The sequence below is a fragment of the Myodes glareolus genome, chromosome 24 (genome assembly GCF_982192425.1).
Source record: "Myodes glareolus chromosome 24, mMyoGla1.1, whole genome shotgun sequence".
Classification (NCBI taxonomy): domain Eukaryota; kingdom Metazoa; phylum Chordata; class Mammalia; order Rodentia; family Cricetidae; genus Myodes; species Myodes glareolus.
Window position 1 is genome coordinate 15,863,812 of NC_142049.1, and position 23,828 is coordinate 15,887,639.

At 46.8% G+C, this 23,828-nt stretch overlaps 1 protein-coding gene, 1 long non-coding RNA gene and 2 pseudogenes across 2 annotated transcripts in view; 1 reads left to right on the plus strand and 3 right to left on the minus strand.

Moving 5' to 3' along the window:
- Positions 1-10,773, minus strand: part of Znf592 (zinc finger protein 592) — a 51,819-nt gene extending 41,046 nt beyond the window's left edge. The window contains exon 1 of the mRNA XM_085683090.2: positions 10,679-10,773. The gene's annotated coding sequence lies outside the window, so the exon portion shown is untranslated. The remainder of the gene's footprint in view (positions 1-10,678) is intronic.
- Positions 10,774-10,829: 56 nt separating this feature from the next.
- Positions 10,830-18,977, plus strand: LOC146889882 (uncharacterized). The gene is made up of 2 exons (XR_015736279.1): positions 10,830-11,864; positions 14,690-18,977. It is a non-coding gene; the product is annotated as an uncharacterized LOC146889882 (long non-coding RNA).
- Positions 18,978-21,878: 2,901 nt separating this feature from the next.
- On the minus strand, positions 21,879-22,895 carry LOC125400813 (uncharacterized; annotated as a pseudogene).
- A 125-nt stretch (positions 22,896-23,020) lies between these two features.
- On the minus strand, positions 23,021-23,641 carry LOC146889883 (importin subunit alpha-8 pseudogene; annotated as a pseudogene).
- Positions 23,642-23,828: the final 187 nt, after the last annotated feature.

The window sequence follows — 23,828 nt, forward strand, 5'->3', positions numbered from 1 at the left end:
CGGAGACAGGCAAGAGGGCTGCCATAAATCTGAGGACAGAGACACTGGTTCATGACAGGATCAGAGAGCCTTTCTCAACTGGGGTTTCTACTCCCAAATCAGAAATTAGATAAATATAGTCTCAGTTCTGAAACAAATGAAAGGATAGTCCACATGAATAAAGAAAAGAAGGTTTAGGTAAATGAGAAAAACAGAAAAGTCTGAAGCATAAACAGTGGATAGATGAACAGAAGGTAGATGATGAAAAGCCACTGCAAAGACGTAGACTTTAAACATTTATTTTATTTTTAATTTTGTATATGTGAACATGTCTGTGTGTGGATATGTACACATGTGTGCAGGTACCTGGAAAAGCCAAAACAGGTGTCATATCCTCTAGGGCTGGAGTTGGTGAGCCACCCACCATAGGTGGTTCTCTGCAGGAGCAATATGCACTCTTAATCACTGAGCCATCCCTCCAGTCCCCAGGATTTAGATTCTTAATTTATAAAAGAACTTGGGGCAAGGGGTGATGCATTTTATATTTTGAGAGAGATCTGCCCAGGCAGTGGTAGTGCACGCCTTTAACCCCAGCACTTGGAATGCAGAGGTGGGCAGATCTCTGAGTCTGAGGCCAGCCTGGTTTCTACAGAGTGAGTTCCAGGACAGTCAGGGCTACACTGAGAAAATCTGTCTTGAAAACAAAACAAAAAGAGAGAGAGAGAAAGAGAGAAATCTGTTTTCTCCTTAAATTACTCTCAAACATTTTTAACAATAAATAAAGAAAGGAAGGAAGGAAGGAAGGAAGGAAGGAAGGAAGGAAAAAGAAAGAAAAGAAAGAGGAAAAATAATCTGATTCTCCCTCTATTTGAAAGCCCTCATATCCAGTGTCAGACACACTTCGCCCTATGACCCAACTAACAGAGGACCAGATGGGCCTGGTGTTGGGGACTGCAAGCTTCTGATAGCCATCCAAGTTTCTAGCCAAGTATGGTAGCCTTATTTCCTATTTTAGGCACCTACTATGTGCCAGACCTTGCTTCCAAAACAGAAAGATCTTGTCCATGTGAAGGAACCTATAATCCTAGCACTTGAGAGGTAGAAGCAGAAGAATCTAGAACTCAAGGCCAATCTCAGCTGCACAGCAAGGTCAAGGGCTAACCTGCACTACAGAAGACCCTATCTCAAACACCAAACTCAAAGTTTCTTTTAGGGCCAGAAGATGGCTCAGGAGATGAGAGCACTGACAGCCCACAGTTATCCTCTGTAACGCCAGTCCCAGGGTGATGGGGGTGCGTCTACCATCCTCTCCCTGGCCTCCACAGGTGCTTCTCAGACACATGCAGGCAAAACATCCAGAAATAATGTAATTAAAGGAGGGGAATTTCTTTAAAAGTTTTCTTTGGCTACCCTCAATTCTCTCCTACCATGCAGGAATGTGTCACTTCATAGTCCTCGCCCCAAGTACCTGCCTGAGTCCTAGGCTTTTCCTCAGGCAGATTAATTCCTGATAATTACCTTGCTATTTACTGACAAACTATGAAGAGTATAACCCTCCCAGGAGGTGTAAATAACTATTAAAATCCTCTGTAGGTTAGGAAGAAAAAGGTAATGGCATACAGGCATGGACTACAGTGAATTAGGCCCTTCTTTTGTGACTAGGTTTCCCTCTTGAGTACAGGGTCAGTGGTGACAAGTGACTAAGTGTGTGGTTCAGTAACAGGGTGATGTCCTATGTCTGAAAGGCCCTGGATTAAATCCCCAGCACCAAAAACAATTAAAATGGGATGGAGTAGGGGAACAAGAAATGAAATGATTCAACTGCCACTATCTCCTTCCAAATGGTGTCACTCTGTTTCGGTTGTCAGATATTCCTGAGAGGTAACTCCAGCCACTTCAAATAAATAGCACATAACAACCACCCTCAGAAAGAAAAGTCCCCTTAAGTTACTTCTGGTTAGCCGAGCATGGTGCTGCGAGCCTTTAGTCCCAGCACCTAAGAGGCAGAAGCATGCAGTCTCTGAGTTCAAGGCCAGCCTGGTCTACAGAGAAAGTTCCAGGACAGCCAGGGCTACACAGTGAAACCCTGTCTCAAAAAGAAAAAAACAAAACAAAACAAAAACAAAAACAAGACACTTCTGGTCTAGAAGTAAATTGTTCTGTAATTGCTTGCAGCAGGAGAGCTCCTAAAGGCAAAGTTCATCTCACATGACTCTTTTATGTTCTACAAAGCACAGTGCTCTGGGCTGGGCCAATGGGAAGCCTTTCGTACTTGACTCTACATTGCCTAGCAATGATGTGCAGGTGCAAAAAAGCTATGCAGGATTTTAAATCCAAGTAAAACATTCTTTGTTATAGGTGTGATGGCTTACCCTGGTACTAGGATCAGAGATGCTGAAGCATGAGGACTGCAAATTCAAGGACTGCCAAGGTTGCACAGCAAATTTCAAGCCATCTGGGGCTACACAGTAAGACTTTGTCTCAAAACAAATAAAGAAGGAGCTGGCATGTGACGCATGCATATAATGCTGGCACATGGGAGGTAGAGGCAAGAGAATCAGGTTTTAAGACTGGCATACACTACATAGAGATTTGAGGCCAGCACAGGCTATGAGACCCTGTCTCAAAAAAACAAAAAACTAACTGGGTATGGTGGGGCATAGCTTTAATCCCAGCACTTGGAGTCAAAAGCAGATCCACTGATCTGGATCATGTGAGTTCCAGCGTTCGAGGCCTGGTCTATACAGAGCGAGTTCCAAGGCTATATAGATTGACTCTATCTCAAAAAACAAAACACAGAAACACACATCCAAACAGGTTAAGACAGAGAGTCCTTCCAGAAATATCAGCTTGCTACCCACTCCTGGGCTTTTCTCCTCTGGAACTTAAGCTGGGGCTTAGTTTTATTTTCAGACCTTGGGACAGCATGGGCTGTAGTTACAACCAACCCATATCTTCAAAATTCATTGCTACAGTCTCACTTTGCCCTTTGCCTTGTACAAGTGAACACCTCTGACTTGATAAACTGAGAATGTTGTAAACTGCAGCAAATGAGGGCACAAACAGGAAGCAGCACCAATTCCATGGGCTCCCACTCAGGTAGTATGGATAAAATATCATTGCGTCCAAAGACTGTAAAGAGGGAACAGTCCTCACCTCACACCCAAAACTGCCAAGCCTCCAGAAAAAGAGATCCTAGGAACTCACCTTAAACTCACACACAGACCTAACTCCTTTCCTTTGCAGTCTCCTGGACTCCAATTGTACCCTCAAGACTTCTAGCATCTTCTTTATGGATGTGTGGGAGACTGCCTGGACCATACTGAAACCAGGCCACACCAGAAACAAACTGATATTTCTTTAAAAGCTGGACAGTGGTGGCACTTGCTTTAATTCTAACATTTGGAAAGTAGAGACAGGTAGGTCTCTTAGAGACCAGCCTGGTTTACAGAGAGAGTTCCAGGCCAGCCACAACTTTACAGAGAAATCCTGCCTCCGAAATCAAAACAAAACATACAGATACACAGACACACACACACAAGGGAGGGAGAGAGAAATCAATCAATCAATCAGTCAGTCAGTCAGCCAGTCAATCAAACTGGGTAACTGGGTGAGGTAGTGCCTGCCTGTAATTCTAGCACTTAGGAGAAAGGGATTTGGGATTTGAGAGTTCCAGGTTGACCTGTAATCCCAGGACTCAGACAATTGAAGCAGAATGACTTTGAGTTGAAACTACACTAAACTACAAGATCCTCCCTTCACCCCACACCCCAAAGAGACCCCAGTCAGGCTCTCTGGTTTCAAGGACTGTTCCAATCAGAGGTGCTAGCCTAATGACCCTGACAAGACAAGACATCTCAAAACATCTAAAAGCACCTTCCCTTCAGCACAGCCCAGGAGATGCAGTCAGTCCCAGCATCATACTTTCATAGAGGCACAGCCGTAGTCACTTTCAGTTTTGCTACATGGCCCTCAATGTTTGTCTCCAAAATGAAAGTAGACCTTACTGAGTATTTATTTTTTGTGAAGATGAGGTAGTAAAATCTTTATAAGATTCAACTCTTGCCAGGCGGTGGTGGCACACGCCTTTAATCCCAGCACTTGGGAGGCAGAGGCAGGTGGATCTGTAAGTTCGAGACCAGCCTGATCTACCAGAGTTCCAAAACTACATAACTACAGGGAAACCCTGTCTCGAAAAAAATAAACCAAAAAAAAAAAAAAAAAAATTTCAAGTCTTATAAAAGGAAGAAAACACAAAGAAAAAAGTTTAAAAACTAGGGCTGGAAAGATGGCTCAGCAGTCAAGAGCATCAGCTGTTCTTCCAGAGGACCTGTGAGGGAGGCTCACAACCTTCTGTAATGGGTTCAACGGTGGGCAGAGGAACATGCAGACAGAGCACTCATGTACATAAGTAAATAAATCTTTAAAATAGAGACTCACTTTAAAAAAAATATTTTAAACAACATACACTCCACTCAGAGGCAAGATCTCCCGGGAAACTGACCTCCAGAGGGGACTGCCATGCTGTGAGCCCTGGTGCAGTACTTGCCTTCTTTGGGTGAGTCTATATATTCTTTGTGAAAAGATCCTTAGAGCTACCTCTGGACTACTCAGAAAATTTCAGTTAAAAAAAAAATAAATAAAAGCCAGGTGTGGTAGGACACCCCTTTAGTACCAGCACATGGAAGATAGAAACAGGCAGATCTCTGAGTTTAAATCCAGCCTGGACTACATAGTAAGTTCTGGACAGCCAGGGCTATGTAGAGACCCCCGTCTCAAAAATTTAAAATAGAATTCAATAAACATTTCAAAGTTCAAGACTCTTTCAGGGGCCCCAATAACTCTGGAACTTTAGATATAAGCTAAGGCCATGCAGACTTCACACGCACGCTGACTCGAGGCCAGGAGTCAATTGGCTCCTGGCCAGAAGCACACACACCCACTCCTCATCACTCAGCCTTGTGAGTCTTTTCACAACCACGAACACACATCACATCCTGTCTTGTCTACTGGAGTATGTTAACAAGAATGAAGGGCCACCATTACCTCTTGATGTAACACCTTCAGATTCTGAAATGCAGGCGGTAAAGGACTTAAGTCACACAGTAAACAGAATAATCCAAACATTGATTGGCAACACAAAACTTGAAATGAGGTCATTTACTTTTCTGGAAGGCATAAAATTATGCATTAGATAAATTATATCAAAATATACTTCCCTGCTGTCAAAATAAAAGCAAATTTGGAAAAAAGAAAAACCTTCCTTAAATATACATATCTAATGGATTTCATAGTCTACACTCCTAGAGGAAGCAATAGACCAGAGGTCCACAAATAGAAAGACTGAGGTTCTAGGTATATGAAACTCTACCTCTCGGACGCCAATTTTCAGAATTCTTTACCATTAAGAATATTCCTTTAATCCCAGCACTAGGGAAGTAGAGGCTGATGGATCTCTGTGAGTTCAAGGCCAGAATGGTCTACAGAGTGACTTCTAGGACAGTAAGTGCTGTTAGACAGAGAAACCTGTCTCGAGAAAAAAAAAAAAAAGCTTCTCATGTTATAAGAAAAGAGAAAGTTAAACAAACATACAAAAATAGGAATGGAAGTAAAGATTTAATCCAAATATCAAAAGGGCCGAGAGACAAAAACTCAGTGGGAGAACACTTGCACGAAGGACCTGGGTTCAAGCCCCAGTACAGCAAACAACAAATCGAATATCAAATATTAAGCTGGGTGTGGCCAAGCCTGTAATCATGGCATTCAAGCACTTGGGAGACAGGAAGAAAAGCTAGCCTTGGCTACATGAAACCCTATTTTAAGAAAAGAGTCAGGTGGGGGAGGCTGTTCTTGGTTTTTAGGAACAAGAAAAATGACTGAGCAGTAGTGGCACACGCCTTTAGTTCCAACAAGGCAGAGACAAGTAGGTCTCTGAGTTCAAGGCCAGCCCACTCTACAGAGTGAGTTCCAGGACAGCCAGGGCTAGGCAGAGAAACCCTGTCTAGAAAAAGCAAAACAAAACAAAACAAAGGTTAATTGTTAGCACTAGTTCTCAATATAGGATTTATCAGCAAGCTTTAGTTCATTTGTATTTCTATCTGCATCTCCAAATTTTTATTCATATACAAAATTATTGTAAATAAATAATTATTTTAAAAGGGTTTTAATTACATGTGTATATTCATGTCTACATGTGGGTATGTGCACATGAGTTCAGGTGCCTACAAAGGCCAGAAGATAGAGTCAGATCTGCTGAAGCTGGAGTTACAGGCGTGGTAAGCCTCCTGATATGAATATGGAGATCAAACTCAGATCCTCTATAAGAACAGTAAGTGCTTCTAACTACTGAGCCATCTCTGCAGCCTCAAGTTTTAGAGTTTTAATAGAAAAAAAATCGCTTACAGTCTGGGTTACCCCCGGGACAATTCAACACATATACCTATATTGCTGCTTAGCCCCTTCCTTTCTTTCTAAAATGTATTTAATTTTTCTTTTTTGGGTAAGAAAAGGTCTCAGGCTAGCCTCAAACTTGGTATAACCCTGAACTTGTCATTTTTTTTTAAAGTTTTTCTTCCTCTTTCTTGAGTTTCACAAGCACGGGATCCCACCCAAATACTACATCACTGTTCACTCTATCAATAATTACTATCAACTACATAGACTAGTGCTAGAAGAAAGACTAATGGAGAAAGGATGTTCAAGTCCGTGAACCCTGAGAAAAACAAATGGAAATTGAGGGAGTTTGTAAGTTGCCCTAGCCCTAACCAGAAAGGGGAAGAGAGGTGGGGACAATGGCCAGAGGATAGAAACATCTGTCACTCGACAGTTCCATTTTTAAGTCAGTTAGTTTAGATTCACTCATCAGTCTCCTCCAAGTTTACTCAATGAGTCAGTCTCCCTGATCAGCTGAAAACCTTACTAAACTCAAGTATTGGTCTTCACATCTAGGAATTGACATTGAAGCCCAAGGTCCCTACAGAGACAAAGCTGCCCCACGCTGACAGTGACCACTGCTCTCCAGCGGCAACAACCACATGGAATGCATGCCTTGTGTCTAACACTCTCGGGCATCCCACCATGCTTACAGAATAAAATACAAGCTTCTGGATCTGTTTTCCAGCCTCATCTCCAGACAGGAGTTGCATGCTTTCGTATTCAGGGTACTCTATGTAGACTGTCCTTCACATTCAAAACTCCTAGTTGTCCTCCAAAGCTCAGTTCAGAAGTCATCTCCCTGCCTTCTCTTCTCCACAGGCATCTACTTCTAGGACTTCACATATCCATCCCAGGTTGGCTTCAAACACTGCAGAGCTGAGCTCAGCTCCCGCTCTTCCTCCTTCTTTCCGCTAGGATTACAGGACTGGGCCCCAGAACTTGCCTCCAGTAGCTCATTAACCACCACTATATTAGAGAATTTCAAGAGCGACTCTAGCCCATTTGTTAAAATCCCTGACTTCTCCTAGACACTCTAGTGAAGACGATGCTATCTACCAGCTCTCTGCTGAGTTCTAGCATAGCACCAACCCTGAAATGAGATATCGATGCTGAATGATTGATCATATGGAAACAGCTTTGGCATTAAGTTATAAAGAGGAAAGAAGAGAGGAAGGAGACAGTTATACAAAATTCAAGAACTGAATTATCACGGGGCGGTGGTGGCGGTGGCAGTGCCCGCCTTTAAGCCCAGCACTCGGGAGGCAGAGGCAGGAGGACCTCTGAGCTAGCAGTCAGTCTGGTCTCAGAGAGAGTTCCAGGACAGCCAGGGCTACAGAGAAACCCTGTCTTCAAACAAACAAACAAACAAAAAACCTGAATTATCTATTAATCTTACCCAAAATACTCACAATATAGTTAAGAAGCAACAGGAATTTTTTTTTTAGTTATGGAAACAAATATTATTGGACAAAGTGCTAAACTTTATATAGCTCAATTTTATCTGCTTAACTTTATGAAGTAGACACTTGCATTGAGGATGAGGAAAATGAGGCATAAGCAAGGTTAATCAATTTAAGGTCTACGGTTAACAAGGGTCTGGAGTAAATTTAAAGTCTGACTCCAAAGCCAGTGAGTGCCTGAAGGGGGCAGGCGGGGTTCATTACAGTCATCTCTGTAGACACCATCACCTCACCTCTGGGCTGGGGTGTATTACAACCATCTCTGTGGACACATCACCTCACCTCTGGGCTTTCTCCTTGTAAAAGGGACATGAGAATCTTGTCTTTGAGGGTATACAGAGTAAGGTGGACAACAATCATTCAAATGGGTTCTCCCTCTTAGCAGACACACTCAGAAATGCTATGTCGGTTTCCCTTCCTAAAAGCTGTGGGAAAAACTTCCAGAGGAAAGGAGGTCCCACATACTTGAGATCTTCTAAACAGAGAAATCCTTGCCTTATCTCAGTCAGAACAAAACCCTGGCCAGAGGCCCTACAAAATGCAAATACTCCTAATTAGCCTAAGCTACAACCCAACCTAGAGAGGGCAAGCGGCCCTACACCCCAGGCCTGGGCGGGCTGGCAAGCCCAGCTCCCCACAGACTTTATCTCCCCTCTCCCCTCTTTCTTCCCATAAACCTCTTTCACTTCCTCCTGGCTGCCAAGCAGAGTGCCGCTCCACACACATGGTTAACTCTGAAGCCTTCTCTGGGTCGTGACCTAATGCAGCAGGGCTTCCTCCAGGAAGCCTTTTCCTCAGCCCCCAACTCAAATCATTCTCTCCCTCATCTTTTTTCCCTTGACCTCACCAGAGAATATAACTTTTAGATCACCACCTCCTGCAGAGATTTGTTCCAAAGACTCATCTGGGGCCAGGTAGCCAGGTAGAGTCCATGCTCAGCAAGTGGGGGAGGCCCTAGGGTTGATTACCCCAGTGCACAAACAAACCAACCCAAAACACACACACACACACACACACACAATAGAGAGAGAGAGAGAGAACTACCCCCTACCTACCTTCTTCCTTGGGCCCCTGTCATTGTAACCCTAATTAAATTCTCAGGGAGCCTGGCATTTAGGTGTCCCAGCATTCAAGAGGCTGAGGCAGGAAGATCTAGCCAGTCAGGAAGACAGTTAAACTGTATATACAAAGAATAAAACAAAAAGCACCCACCCCTTTGCCTCAGATTCTCTTCCCACTCTGTAGCACACTGCAGGTTTATTGGGCACTGTTTACAGTCTCCCCACACACTAGGAAACCCTGCAAGGGCAGTCATTTTCCAGGGCTTTGTTCACCACATCGAAAGCATGTGTTTATTGACAAATATTTTCTTTATTACTGAAATTTGTCTCGAGGGTAAGATATCCAACACTAGAACAGTGGTGTCGTTCTGGCTGACACCGTATCTCCAAAACCTAGCTCAGTCACGGCCCATACAAGTGCTCAGGAAATTTTTACTGTCAGGCAAGGTGGCCTGAAGTCCCAGCTACTATTGTACTGGGAGGTTAAGACCTGAGCTTGGTGGCCAACCTGGCTAAAAGGGGAGATGGGGGAGGGGCGATTGCTAAATGAACCAAAGCCACCTTCAGGGGAACAGAAAAAAAAAATTTAAAAAATTAGTTCCCCCCCCCCCAAAAAAAACAACAACAAACAAAAACCATCAGCACCAGGCTTCACCATCTCTTTAGGGTACATTGTACCTATCAATCAGTTTAGCAAACAGACGTCTGAAATCCCATCAGGCCAAGCACACTGTGTGCTCAGCCAGTGTGCACCTGACACAAGCACCCTCAAGCCCCTACACGAACACAGACCCGGGGGGTAAGCGGGCTGGTGGTCTTACCCACCCAAGTCCCACGCTCCTCCTAACCAAAGAACTATCCAGGCTAGTCCCGGATACAAAACACGCTCTCTGGGTGGGCCTGTGCGCTTATTCCATCCCTGGACTTTTAATGTCACCTCTGGCCTGCTCGTAAAAATAGTGAAAAATCCCTTACCACCTCCAACCGCCCCGCGGTCCTCAAGAGCAAGCATACCTAAGGTCAGACGGACCCCTCCCCCTCACGAGAGCTGAGCCAAGGCCAGGAGGCCATCTGTCCAGCAGACGCTCCCCTGTCCTCCCCCCGGGTCACACCGAGCCTTCCCCCCTAGCCCCTAGGTTGGCAGGAAGAGTCCCCGCAGAGAGAAATCCAAGCCTAATCAACAGGCCTGGTCACCCCCACCCCGAGGACCCCAACTCCGGTGGAGGAGGAAGACCTGTCTGCCCCGGGAGAAAGCTCCCCAGGGTCAGAACTTGGGCGTAGCGGAGGGGTGACTGAGGGGCGCCGAGGAGGGCCGACGCTCCAAGTGTCTGCCCCGTGACGGCGCCTGGTCCCCGCGCGGCGGGGACCGTGGAGCTGACAGGGCGTCCCAGCCGGGCGAAGTGCACCGTTATCCCGGCCCGGGCCGGGGGCTCGGCGGGCGGCCGCTTGTCGCGCGCGGGACGACAGCGGCGTGCCCGGGCCGCCCGTGAGCGGCGGCGGCGGCGGCGGCGGCGGAAGAGGCCGGCGACCCGGGCCGGGGGCGGGGTAGGGTGGCGGCCGGGGCCCGCCTGGCGGCGGTCGGGGGAAGTGGCTGCCGCCTCGGGCGGCGGGCAGGGTCCGCCAAGGCTGCAGGGCCGGGCCGCGGCGCGCGGGCTCCGAGCTCGCTCTCCTCAGACTCCCCTGCCCGAGCTGGAGCGGCCGGGGCGGTGGCCTCACCCTGTCCGGGCGGCGGGGGGCGCTTACCTGGCGGCGGCGCGGCAGCGGCAGGCCCCGGGCTCGGCCGCGCGCGTCCCCAGCGCCGGCTGCGGGAGCCACAACATGGCGACGGCGGTGGCGGGCGGGGCTGCGGCTCCGGGGGCGGAGCGGGGGCGGGAGCCGGGCTGGCGGCGGGACCTGGCTGAGGCCGCGGGTGGGGAGGGCGGGCGGAAGGCGACTCGGGCCTGGGCACCGGCCAGGGCGGTGCGGCTGAGGAGCTGCTGCCCCGGCCCTGCCCGGCCTCGCGCCTTCCGCCTCAGGCGAGCGCGACCCTGGCGACGCCGCCGGCAAGGAGGGGCGGGGCGGGGACGGCGCTACACCCGGGCTGGCCCGGGACCGCGACCTGGGCTGGCGCCCGTCGCCCTCCGCGCGGCCTCACACCCGGGGTTGGAGCGGCCCGCGCGCGGCCTCTCCGGGCCGCCTGGGCCTTCGGAGCCCTGACGCGCCTCTGAGGCCTCGCTGCGGCCCGGGCCCGCCCGCCTGAGGGCCGAGCTGTGCCTTCGCGGCTGAGGCCCGAACGGACGGCGAGCGCCTCGGGAAGCCGGACGATGGCGTCTTCACCTAGACCTGGCTGAGCCGGGCCTAGTCTCGGCTGTGAAGTGAAAGGAAGCAGGAGTGGCGTGGGCCGGGGTCCTCAGGTGCGCCCTAAATGGCCGGTCAGCGCAAGGCATAAGGACATCTTTCGCAGACTTGGAGGCGTGGGGCGCTCAGATATGTCGCTTCTGAAGGAAGCAAAGGACGCGCGGGGAGCGGAGTCGGGGGGGCTGATAATCTCTCAGGATGGCACTACGTGGGCTTACCGGGGAGGCTGTGACCGCGGGGCGAGAACTTGGGGAGACGGGCAGAAGATACGAGGGTGACCCGCAGGACTTTGCAAGAACCCAGACCTGGGACTGCAGCGTTGAGGCAGCAGGGAGGTCGGAGCGCCCTGCGGGACGGGTCAGGCGTGGAAAAATCCCTTCTGAAGAAACCAGGAAAGAGGCGACACTTTGCAAAAGGGCTGGGAGTGACATTCAGCTGGGGCCTGAATCTGCTGTGTGCCAGGCCCTGACGGAGCCGAGCGCTTGGCTGAGGAGTGTGTTTACTGATAAAGCCATGAAGGCAGTTAAGAGGAATGATTCCAGAAGCTCGGCGGGGGGATGAGAGGAAACTAGGCTTGAGGAGTAAACGAAAGGTTTGTGTTTGATTTTTCCAATTTGAAAGAGAGCACTCAAGTAAGGAAGCCAAAGGGAGAGAGAGTAGTTAAAATGCGCATCCCAGAAAAGATGGGAAGTGGGGGAGAGGAAGGCCAAGAAAAGGGTGTTTATCCAACAAGATTTAAAGAATGAATAAAGAAGCCGGACTGTGATGGCACACCCTTTAATCCCAGCACTCGGTAGGCAGAGGCAAGCGGGTCTCCGTGAGTTTGAGACCAGCCTGGTCTACAGCGCGAGTTCCAGGACATCCAAAGATATGTAGAAAAACTTATGTCTATGTCTGCAAAGAAAAAGGAAAAACGAGAGCAAGAAAGGAAGGATTTTATTTATTTTAGATAGGGTTTTCTCTCTGTATCCCTGGCTGTCCTAGAACTCTTTCTGTAGATCAGGCTGGCCTTGAACTCTCCGAGATCCTCCTGCCTCTGAGTGCTGGGATTAAAGGTGTACGCCACCCTGCCCGTCAGGACTTTTTTTTTTAAGTAGGGGAATCATGCGTGTTTCCACATATCAGCTACGAGGATGGCCCTACAGGGCATCCATAGACAGAGTATCTTTTAAACTTTGGCTGCAGTTGGTTCAAACTCCCATAGTGAAATGAATGCCCATAGTTCTAGCACTCCACTCCTAGATGGCAGAATAATCAGGAAGTTACAGTTTATCTCAGCTATATATCCACTTAGAGGCCAACTTGAGCAACCTGAGACCTTGCCACCCCCCTCCCCAAAAAAGGATAAAACCTTTATCATTTATTATAGGAAATAGCATGACTGACATCTTTAGAAGTTTGTGGGACACTTGATTTCCTTCCCCCCCCCCCAGTATCTGGTCCTAACTTCTTTATTTTGTGTGCGTTCCTGTGTCCTTGTCTGTGTGTGAAGGTCAGAAGACCACTTGGGAGAGTCAGTTCTCTGCTTCTACCGTATGATTCCCGGTGATTCCCGGAGATTGGACTTGGGTCACAGGCTGGGCAGCAAGAGTGTTTGTCCACGGGGCCAGCTCAGCAGCCCTGTCCCTAAACTTTTAAAAATGGACACAACGACAACAAAAACCCTTTCCCATTCAGGAAATGTGTTTCATTCCCTGGTTGTCACTTCATTTCCTCCACCCCAATGATGCACTGCACCTGTGAACAAAATGGCCAGGGCAATAGGATGTTAAATAAAATCGAGTTTGTAGCCATTAAACCTTGTTGAGGGGCTGAAGAAAGGCTCAGTGGTTGAAAGCATAGACTGCTCTTGCAGAGCCCCTGCTTAGTTCCCTCTGGCCTCTCCGAGCATTGGTGTTCATGTACACACAATTAGAAATAAATCTTTTTGCTTGTTTGTTCTTTTCGAGACAGGGTTTCTCTGGCTTTGGAGCCTGTCCTGGAACTAGCTCTTGGAGACCAGGCTGACCTCCAACTCACAGCGATCCTCCTGCCTCTGCCTCCTGAGTGCTGGGTTTAAAGGTGTGTGCCACTACTGCCCAGCTCTAGAAATAAATCTTAAAAAGAAAAGAGTAACAGCCATGTTGGGGGCCAATGAGATGGCTCAGCAGCTAGACATGGTTACTCCACAAACACGAGGACCTGAGTCTACTTCCATGGAGTCACATGATCCAGGTACATAGTATGAATGTTTGTCATCCTAGCACTCCTACGGGTAGGTGAGAGCCAGAGAAAACAACTCTTGAAAGCTCAGGGGCCAACTAGCCTGGTCAACACAGAAAAGCTACAAGAGATCCCCTCTCAAGTGAGGAAGGAAGACGAGGACCAGTTCCCGAGGTTATCATCCGACTGCCACACGCATGCCACGGTACAAACGTGACCACACTGTCTCAACGTAGACAGATGAGCTTGTTATCTACACGCAGACACTGTACGTGCATACCAGCTGTGTGTGCATGTGTTTGTGAGCCTTCAAAGAATTAGGGTTTAGAAAAGGCTATCGGGATTAGATCTTTTAGGTGTGTATAGGACTCTAACAATCAAAAACAGCCTAGGTGAGGAGAAAGTACAGAGATGAAGAATTCCTACCAAGAGGACGGTTCAGTCAGAGCCTGGGATTCCTGTAGCTGAGTGGGGGAGCCTGTCTGGGAGGTCAGGAAAGGATTAGAACACAGTGAGTCAGGCTGAACTCTAGACTTCTTAGACCTGGGCGAACCACTGGAGCTTGAACTGTGCTGGCAATACAGTTTGAAGTGGATTTCCCCATTATTTCTCACTCAGTGAGGTTGTAGACTTTAGCCCTTTGGTCCTAATAACTGAACGTTTGGTTGACTCCGAACAATGAGGCAGGGAGAATAACCAGTGTATTCCAGCTGTTTATACAATAAAAATTGGATGTTGTTTCTTTATTAATTACAATTTTTTGCTAGACAATAGAGTTTGTGTAGGGAGAAAATTATCAGGGGAAAAAAAGGAAAAAGAAACATGCACTTTAAACTAGGGTTGTTGACTGTTCAATTTTTTTTGTAAAATTTTAATTTTATTTTCTGTTTATGTGAATATATGCCATGTGTGGGTGGGTGTCCTCAGAGGTCAGAAGAACCTGTGTGTACACATGTGGGCTACTAAATGATCCTAAAGCTGAGAGTTACACGTCGTTGTAAGCTACCTGGTGTGGATCCTGGGAACCAAAGTGGAAACTGAACTTGGTTCTTCCAGAAGAGCAGCAAGTGCTCTTAACTAATGAGCCATCCTTCCACTGAGTCATCTCTGTGCTCCTTTTGAGACTGGTCTGTCTCTGCCTGGATGGTTTAGAACCTAACTTTGTAGCCTAGCCTGGCTTTGAACTCCTGATCCTCTTTCCTTTCCCAAAGCTAGGATTACAGGCATATACCACCACACTCCACTTATGCGGTGTTGGGGATCAAACTCAAGGCCTCATGGATGCTAGGTAAGTTCTGTGCTAGCTAAACTATATTCCTAGCCCCTTGATTTTTGAGACAAGGTCTAGATACAGTTCAAACTGCCCTTAAACTTCCATTTTCCTGCCTCAGCCTCCTGGTCCTTTTCTCTTTATCTACCTTCCCTCTTTCCATAGTACTGGTAATTGATTGAACCTAGAGTCTCCAAGGCTTCATGCATGGTAGGCACATCTATAAGCAGGTCGGTCATTGTGAGTTCAAAGCCAGCTCTGTCTACAGAGTTCCAGGACAGTCAGAGAAACCCTAGACAGTAGAAAAAAGAAAAAGAGCTGAATGTGGTGATACAAGATCCCCAAGACCCTAAACTTACTTTAAATAGTTTAGGATTGATATGACCATCATAGACATCAAAGAAGCCAGGTGTTGTATATCCCTGTAATCCCAGCACTTGGGAAGTGGAAGCAGGAGAATCTCGTCTGAGAAAGTTTCAGGCCAGCCAGAGCTACACTGTGAGATCCTCTCACAAAAACAGGTCCTAATCAGCACACTGGAAGCTGAGACAGGCAGATGAGTTTGAGGTCAGCCTAGTCTAGAGTGAGTTCCAGCACAGCCAGGGCTACACAGAGAAACCCTGTCTACAAAAACCAAAACAACAACAACAAAACAGATTCTGATATGTACTAATTTCAAATGATTAGATCATCTAGTACATTCGCAAAATATACTCTAAAGATGTACTTTCCAGTTGGTACATTCAGATAAAGTGATTGCAAGGTAAATTAGCATAATGTTTTAAAGGCAATTCAAAGAGTCTTAATAGACATTTGAATCCTTTTTGCCTCAACAGTAGGGTTCCTAGAAACTTCTTGAGAAACAGTCCTCCCTCAAACGATAACTATAAGCACAACGTTTACTAACAATATAATCTTAATTGTGATAAATTGTAAACACAGTAAATGGTTAAATAACTGATGTATGAAACATTGTATAACACTACACAGACGAGAGTGTTACTTGGAAACATTTGATTACATATTAAATGATAAAAAGATACAATTCTCTAGTGTCTACTTAAGAACTACTGAACTACATACTATAAAGGTTGTTTCTCTTAAAAAGATAAAATGTGTATTTCTGCTTTTGTATCAGCCCAGAGCAGCAGGAAACAGATGGACCACTCAAAATGTGTAACTGAAGAGAAGCAATGTACAAAGATAGGGAAACTGACAAGGAGTTGTGACCCACCCACTCTGGCCTCATGAAGGGCCAGAGATGAAGACAGTTACTAGGACAATTAGCTCTAAGAGGAAGAAGCAGGAGCAACGAGGCACACAGCCCTACTTGCTTTCTTTCAACTCTCCTACAGTACCTCCACACTGGTTGAACCCAAAAGGACACCTAAGCTGAAATGAGCCCAGGTGAACTGTTTTCAAGGTCAGTCTCTGGACGTGAAGAGCAGAGTGAGGAAAGAGAGGACTGAGGTAAGGGGCAAAGGCAGACTATCTAATCGTGAGCAAACTAGGATCACAAGTGGAGCTCAGTGCTCGAGCCCTAGTCTAGCATGAACAAGGTCCTGGGTTCAACCACATAGGGGAAAGGAAAAAAGGATTCAGAAAAAGCCAAACCTGAGCATGTAGCCAAGGACCTCAAGGGAACTTGGGGAAGCAAGTTATCTAGAGATTGAAAGCACAGGTAGCCAGGAAGCAGATAGGACAGATAAAAGGAGCAGGAAAGACTAATTCATGCTGAGGCCAGGGTGATGGCCCCAAATGAGGCCGGTCCATTGTTTTGTTATAAATTCACACAGCATCTAAGCCAGGAATGATAGCAATCAAAAATGTGTATGAAAGGGTTGGAGAGATAACTCACTTTGAGCCAAGCTTGCTATACAAACAGGAGGACCTGAGTTTGTCCCCTGGCACTCAGGGCCAAGTGTGGTCATGCAGGACTTTAATCCTATCACTCAGAAGGCAGAGGCAGGTGGATCTCCGTGAGTTCAAAGTCAGCCCAGTCTACAGAATGAGTTCCAGGACAGCCAGGACTACACAGAGAAACCCTGTCTCGAAAAACAAAAATGCTGGGTATGGTTCTCCACATTTGTATTGAAAGTGCTGAGGAGGTCTAGACCGGCAGATTCCTGGGGCCCATTGGCCAGCAGCTTAACCTAATCAGTCAGCACTAGGTTCCAATGACACGGTGGACAGCACCTGAGGAACTACACTAAAGGGTGACTTTCGTCCTCCACGCATATGTTCACCCTCACCCACACATACATACACATACACAAAAATAGATTTTGAAAATATTTTAAAGGTGTATATATATATGTTTAAATGGACTGTTAGCATAGGTTTCTCTTTCCTAGCAAAACTTCATGCAGTGCACGGATAATTATGTGGTACCTATCCTGTGCCAGGAACTGTGAGGCCCTGGGGATTGAAGCGAAACAAAATTAGCCTCCTTGCTCTGTGGCGTTTACATCCTGATGGGGGTGGGCCAACCATGCTTAAGTGGTGATAAAGGAACTAGAGGAAGCAGAATAGAATCCTGTCTACTCTCCTACCTATGATAAACCTCTTGATCATTATGTGCCAAACCCTGTAGGCACACTGAACCCTTGGTGGCTCTCACTTAGACCGAGATCATAATGTTCTTAATTGATCTTCCTGTGTCCAGCTGTGCTGTGAGGATGCCTGAAACAAAATTGTTTCAGTAGCCTGCTTGAAACTCTCTGATGCTCCCTCATCGACCATGTTGGATAACAGTTAACCTGTTTATCACCTCCTATTTATTTATTTATATTTGTTTTGATTTCAAGACAGGGTTTCTTTGTGTAGCCTTGGCTGTCCTGGAACTGGCAGCTCTGTAGACCAGGTTGGCCTCAAACTCACAGAGATCCGTCTGCCTCTCCCTCCCGAGTGCTGAGATTAAAGGCGCACACCACCATGCCTGGCTCACCCCTTTCTCAACTCTTGGTTCCATCCTCTGTTTCTGCCTTCCTCATTCTCCTTTTCACCCCACTATCCCCTGTAGTTTATTGAACATGCCATGTCACCTCTAATTTCTGCCCCATTCCACAGGCTGTATTTCTCTCTTTTTCTTTTTGTATTATTTGGGCTTGAATCTGGGGCTTTGCAGATGTTAGACAAGGGTTCTTCCACTAGCCCTTTTGTTTTTATCTTTTTAAGAAAGACTTATTTACTTATCTTATGTGTATGGGTATTTTGCCTACATGCATATATACATGCATGCCTGGTGCCATGGATCCCCTGGAACTGGAGTTACAGACAATTATGTAGGTGCTGGGAATTGAACCTGGGTCTGCTAAGGGAGCACCCAGTACTCCTAACTGCTGAGCCATTTCTTCAGCCCCATTTTCACCTTGTTTTTTAACATGGATATGTGTTTTTCATGTGTTCAGAAAGCATGTACATGTGTGAGTGTGTACTTACAGAGGTAGAGGACAACCTTGGATGTAGTTCCTTAGTTTCTATTCATTTGTGTTTTGGAATGAGGTCCCTCGTTGACTGAAGTTAACAGGTAAGAAGCTGGCTGGCCGGTGAACCCCAGGGATCCTCCTGTCTCTGCCTCTTCAATGCTGGGATTACAAACATGAACTCCTTGCATATTTACAAGGGCACTGGGCATCAAACTCAGGCACTTTATTGACAGTTAGCGCCCCAGACCTTATTGAACAAATTTTTCACATTTTATTTTGTGTGCATAGGGGTGGTGGGGGTGGGTTGTGCACCTGTGCCGTGGTGCCACATATGGAGGTCAGAAAACAACTAGTGGAATCTAGGTCTCTCCTTCTGCCCTGGGAATCCCAGACTGCCAGGCTTGGTGCCAGGCACCTTTACCAACTGAGGCACCTACCACCACCCTTGATCTTTTATTTGGGCTTCCCTTGGTTTCCCAGGCTGGCCTTGAACTCATTTTGTAGTACTTGAACTCATAATCCTCCTGCCTCAGACACCCAAATAGCTATGATTACAGGCCTGTGCCGCAAGGCCTGGCTTTCTTTCCACTAATGTCTTCCCATACCCTCTGTTCTCACTGAGCTGGAGAATCTCTGTTCATTAGTCTACAACTGTCATTGTGGTCACTGAGCTTCCCAGAGATAAGGGTATCTTCCAGATCCTTCCTGTGTATTTTATAGGTACCAGTGAATGCATTTATCATACTATATAATCTTATTTCTTAAACGTCAGGCAAGATTTTATTAAATATGATACATAAATCAAGATGGTATACTGATCTCTTTTCTTTGGAGGCAGCGTGTTTGGGAACAGAATCCAGGATCTCATTCATACTACACACCTCCTTTAGTACCAAGCTACTTCCCTGGGTAGACTTCTTTTGTTCCTCATAGCCCAACCTAAAAACTAGAATTGACAACTTACACATATCCTTTTACCTAGCACTCTTTATTGCTGGGATTGAAGCTCTGTGGTAAAATGTTTTCTCACTGTGTGCAAGGCCCTAGGTTCAGTCCCCAACAATGGAGGTATGGGCTTATTTTTACCCTTTTTCTTGTTCTTTTTGTTGTTGTTATTGTTGTTTTGTCTTTTTTAAAAAATTTTATTTATTCTGTATACAATATTCTGTCTGTGTGTATGCCTGCTGGCCAGAAGAGGGCACCAGACCTCATTACAGATGGTTGTGAGCCACCATGTGGTTGCTGGGAATTGAACTCAGGACCTTTGGAAGAGCAGGCAATGAATGCTCTTAACCTCTGAGCCATCTCTCCAGCCCTTGTTGTTTTGTTTTTTTGAGACAGGTTTTCTCTGTGTGGGCCTGGCTGTTTTGGTACTCACTTTGTAGACCAGGCTGGCTTTGAACTCACAGAGATCTGCCTGTCTCTGCCTCCTGAGTGCTGGGACTAATGGCATGAGCCACCACCACCCAGCCATTTTTTTTGTTTTTTTTTTAATTTTTTTTAGCCAGGTGGTGATGGCACCCACCTTTAATCCCAGCACTCAGGAGGCAGAGGCAGGTGGATCTCTGTGAGTTTGAGGCCAACCTGGGCTACAAGAGCTAGTTCCAGGACAGGCTCCAAAGCTACAGAGAAACCCTGTCTCGCAAAAGAAAGAAAGAAAGAAAGAAAGAAAGAAAGAAAGAAAGACAGACCCTGCCTCAGAACAGAGAGAGAGAGAGAGAGAGCGAAAGAGAGAGAGAGCATTCTATGTAGCCAAGGCAGGCCTCAAATCTCAAAGTCATTATGTAACCCCAGCTAGCCTCAAATTCTTAATTCTTTGCTTCAGCTTTCCAAACACTATGATTACAGGCATACACCACCAAGCCTAGTTCCTTCCACACATTTTTAAATGTGTTTTCTTACATATTTGTTTATTTGCTTGTTGTGTTGTATGTGGGGAGCATGCCATGACAATTGTGTGGGATTCGAAGACAACTTTCTGAAGTCAGTTCTGTCCTTACCAGGTGGGTCCCAGGGATCAGACTCAGTCCTGTTGGGCTCTTGGTTTTGACAGCAAGCTCTCAAGATCTCAGTGACTGTAGTGTGATCTCTCTCTCTCTCTCTCTCTCCTACACTTCCCCCCCTCATTTTTGAAGGTCATATTTTTCAGAGTAAGAACTATATTGTACTTACCTCCGCATTTTAGTCTTAGTCATGGCAATCACGCATGCCAAGCAGGACTGTGGCTGTTGATGGGTCGACTGGAAGGTACACAAGAGCCCCAGGGCTCGTCAGGATACTGCAGTCGGCATAGAGCAAATGGTTCAAGCTGGGGAAGGGTGGGAAGGCACACGGAAGCCTTGGCCATTGCTGTGAAGGGTTTTCATTTTTTGTTTTGTTTTTGTTTAGCCACGCTAGCGTTCGAACCCAGGATTTTGTGAGCGGGTCAAGTTCTCTACCACTGGACTACATCCACAAACCTGAAGCATTTGACTCCTATCTTGGAGGTGATGGGGAAGGCTTCAAGACTTCTAAGTGGAAGAAGTTACTTGTTTTTACACTCATTTTTTCCAGAGACAGAGACAGAGGCATCGACAGACTGGTCACCTAATGGCTTTGTGCAGGATGCTAAGGGAGGAGAAGCAGGACAATGAAACTGGAGACTGAATCAATAAGGCAGTGCTTTCAAGAGCTGGTTAGTGGGCTACTTAGGGGTGTACAAATGAGCTTGCAGCCTGTATTCATTCATTCATTCATTCAGAGATGCTTAGGGGCCTCCTCCAGACAAGGCCCAGGCTGGACACTGGGAACAGATACCATTCACCGTGAGGCTAAGGTGCAGAGTGCTACTTTGGTCAAAGGCAGATCACCAAACCCTCTGGCTTCCAGCTCATGCCAGGTGGCTAACTTATTCATGCCATCTGTACCCTACTGGTGTTCTATGGTTGTGTACTAACTCCACCCTCTTGTGTTGCTGAGAGGATTCAGTGAATCCTCCATCCCCGAAAAAAAAAAAAAAAACATGAAAAGTTCAGGGCCTGCTGGGGACCCTAGCAGGGTCTTGAGGCAGAAACCTGAGTAAAGATACAAGAAGAGCAAAGAAGGCTGAAGCTGGAGTTCTACAACGTGGTCTAAAGTGAGAGAAGAGGGAGGGAAGCAGAAGGGAAGGGAGAGCAACGAAGAATTCTTTTATTAGTCTTCATTTTGGGAAAGTTTTTGGTTTATCTGTTTGTTTCATTGATTTTTTTAACCCTTTGTTGCTTAGGTATTGTGAAGTGAGATTTCTTTTTTTTTTAAAAAAATATTTATTTACTTATTATGTATACAATATTCTGTCTGTGTGTATGTCTGCCTGCCAGAAGAGTGCACCAGACCTTATTACAGATGGTTGTGAGCCACCATGTGGTTGCCAGGAATTGAACTCAGGACCTTTGGAAGAGCAGGCAATGCTCTTAACCACTGAGCCATCTCTCCAGCCCGTGAAATGAGATTTCTATGTGTGTGTGTGTGTGTGTGTGTGTGTGTGTGTGTGTGTGTGTGTGTGTTTGGTTTGGTTTTTGGGTTTTTGAGACAGGGTTTCTCTGTGTAATGGCCCTGACTGTCCTAGAACTCTCTTTGTGGACCAGGCTGGCCTCGAACTCACAGAGATCTGCCTGCCTCTGCCTCCCGAGTGCTGGGGAAAGGCATGCGCCACACCATCCAACTCATCACACCCAGCTTCACGTCTTCACACTCTCAGCCTGTGACTGGGAAAACTGTCATCATCATCTTCCTCACCCAAGTGTTTCTCAATGCTATTCAGGTCCCTCTGGCTGGCTAAGAGAACAGTTCTGCTGGAACTGTAAGGACTCGATTCTTTTCAAGACCACCAACTTCCTCTATCAGTAGATACAGTCTTTCCTTCTGGTGCAGCTCCTCTGGCTCCCAGAGGAGATAAGAAATAATGTCAAGGATGATGGTGATGATCTTTTTGTCTGGAGCCGTGAGCAGATTCAGCTGCAGTCTCAAGACTCCTGAGTGGACAAGCATGGTCAGCTGGCCCTGAGAGGCCCCTGTTGCAAAGTTAGCCACAGTCCATACATCTTCTTTCTGAATTCTGCATTCTTTAGTAGGGCTACCAATGGAGGCTGCAGGTTACACACAGTCAGCTGCAGATGTGATGTTTGGACCCAGTGGCCACGTTACTCACGGCCCAAGCAGCCTCCTTCTGAACTTTGGTGCTTTGGGAGCTGGCCCAGTACCTTAAGCATGCCAGCATCAATGGTCTTCTGGATCTGTTGGTCTGTCTCTGTGACAACATTGCCCACAGTGCAAAGAAAAGGAGCCAAGACATTGAGTTTCAAGCTGGTCGCAAGCTCTACCACCCAGGACCCCAGCGGCCACCACATGATGGACGCACTCACGGAAGGCCTCTGTGAGGTAGGATGTGGTCCAGCAGGTGTCTGAGAGGGTCTCATTATCATGGTGTCACAGGAGCTGAGAGCACCTCCTCCCAAGGGCACTGATTCTTGTTTCAGCTTAGGTTGGACGAAGTCCATGTGATGTTTCTGAGAAATGTGATTGACATGTTTGTCGAAATGAGGTTGAGCAGGCACAGGATGGCATTACTGGTAGCAAGTCTTTCTCTGTACTGCCAGCTCCCACATAACAAGACATAACAAGAGTTAGTTTAGCTCTTATAACTTAAGTTAATCCATTTATATTATTCTGCATTTTGCCTAGTGGCATTTTACCTTCCTTTCATTCTGTATGTCTGACTGAACCCCTCCATGTCTTACTGGCGTCTCTCCGCACCTTGATTATCTTCTCCTACTTCCTCTTCCTGTGCCCAGAAGTCCCGCCTACACCTCCTGCCTAGCTATTGGCCATTCAGCTTTTTATTACACCAATCACAGCAATACATTTCACACAGGGTACAAATGTCCTACAACAGTTGTTGGAAATGATGCTCTCTCTGAATTCTGGGCCATCACCAGCTATATTACCAAGGGTTCACCTTGCCTGCTCTCACACAGTCAGATATGAGGACAGGAGTTCAGCTGTGGGCTGGAGGGCACCCTTCACAACAGCTCAGGTCTGCTCTGAAGTTCCCAAGGCAATGTTGGTGAAAGCCCAGGCTGCCTGGAATTGCAAGCTAGGGAGAGCTGCCACCTCCAGGAACTCTACCAGCTTGGGGATGAACCCTGCCACAACAATCAATTTTAGAGAAGGATTCCTTTCCTGAGATAGCATTTTCCCGGCAGCCTGATGGCCACAGGACTGGATCTGAGCTATTCACGTCTTTGATTATGTCTTCCAGATTGCGGCTGGCTTGAGAAACCCAGTCATTGGAGAACTGACTGATAGTTCTTCTCTTTAAGGCCTGTTCGTCTTTCCTGGTCTTTCAGAGTTCCAGGCTGGCAGCAATCCTCAAGTGTCATCTCACGGACGCACCTTTGCCTTGGTACTTAAGTCTTCTCAGCCTCTCTGGGAAGCTTCCAAAGTAGGCATGTTGACTGGAAAGAACCCACCTACAGAGTGCTGCCCGGGTTGGTGTGTCTCTGTTGAGGCAGAGTCTCTTATAACTCAGGCTGGCCTTTAGTTCCTGATCCTCCTGCCTCTACTTCCAAAGGCTGGGATTGTAGGTATGAAACACTAGGCCTGGTTTTGTTTTTGTTTTCTTGTTTTGTTTTGTTTG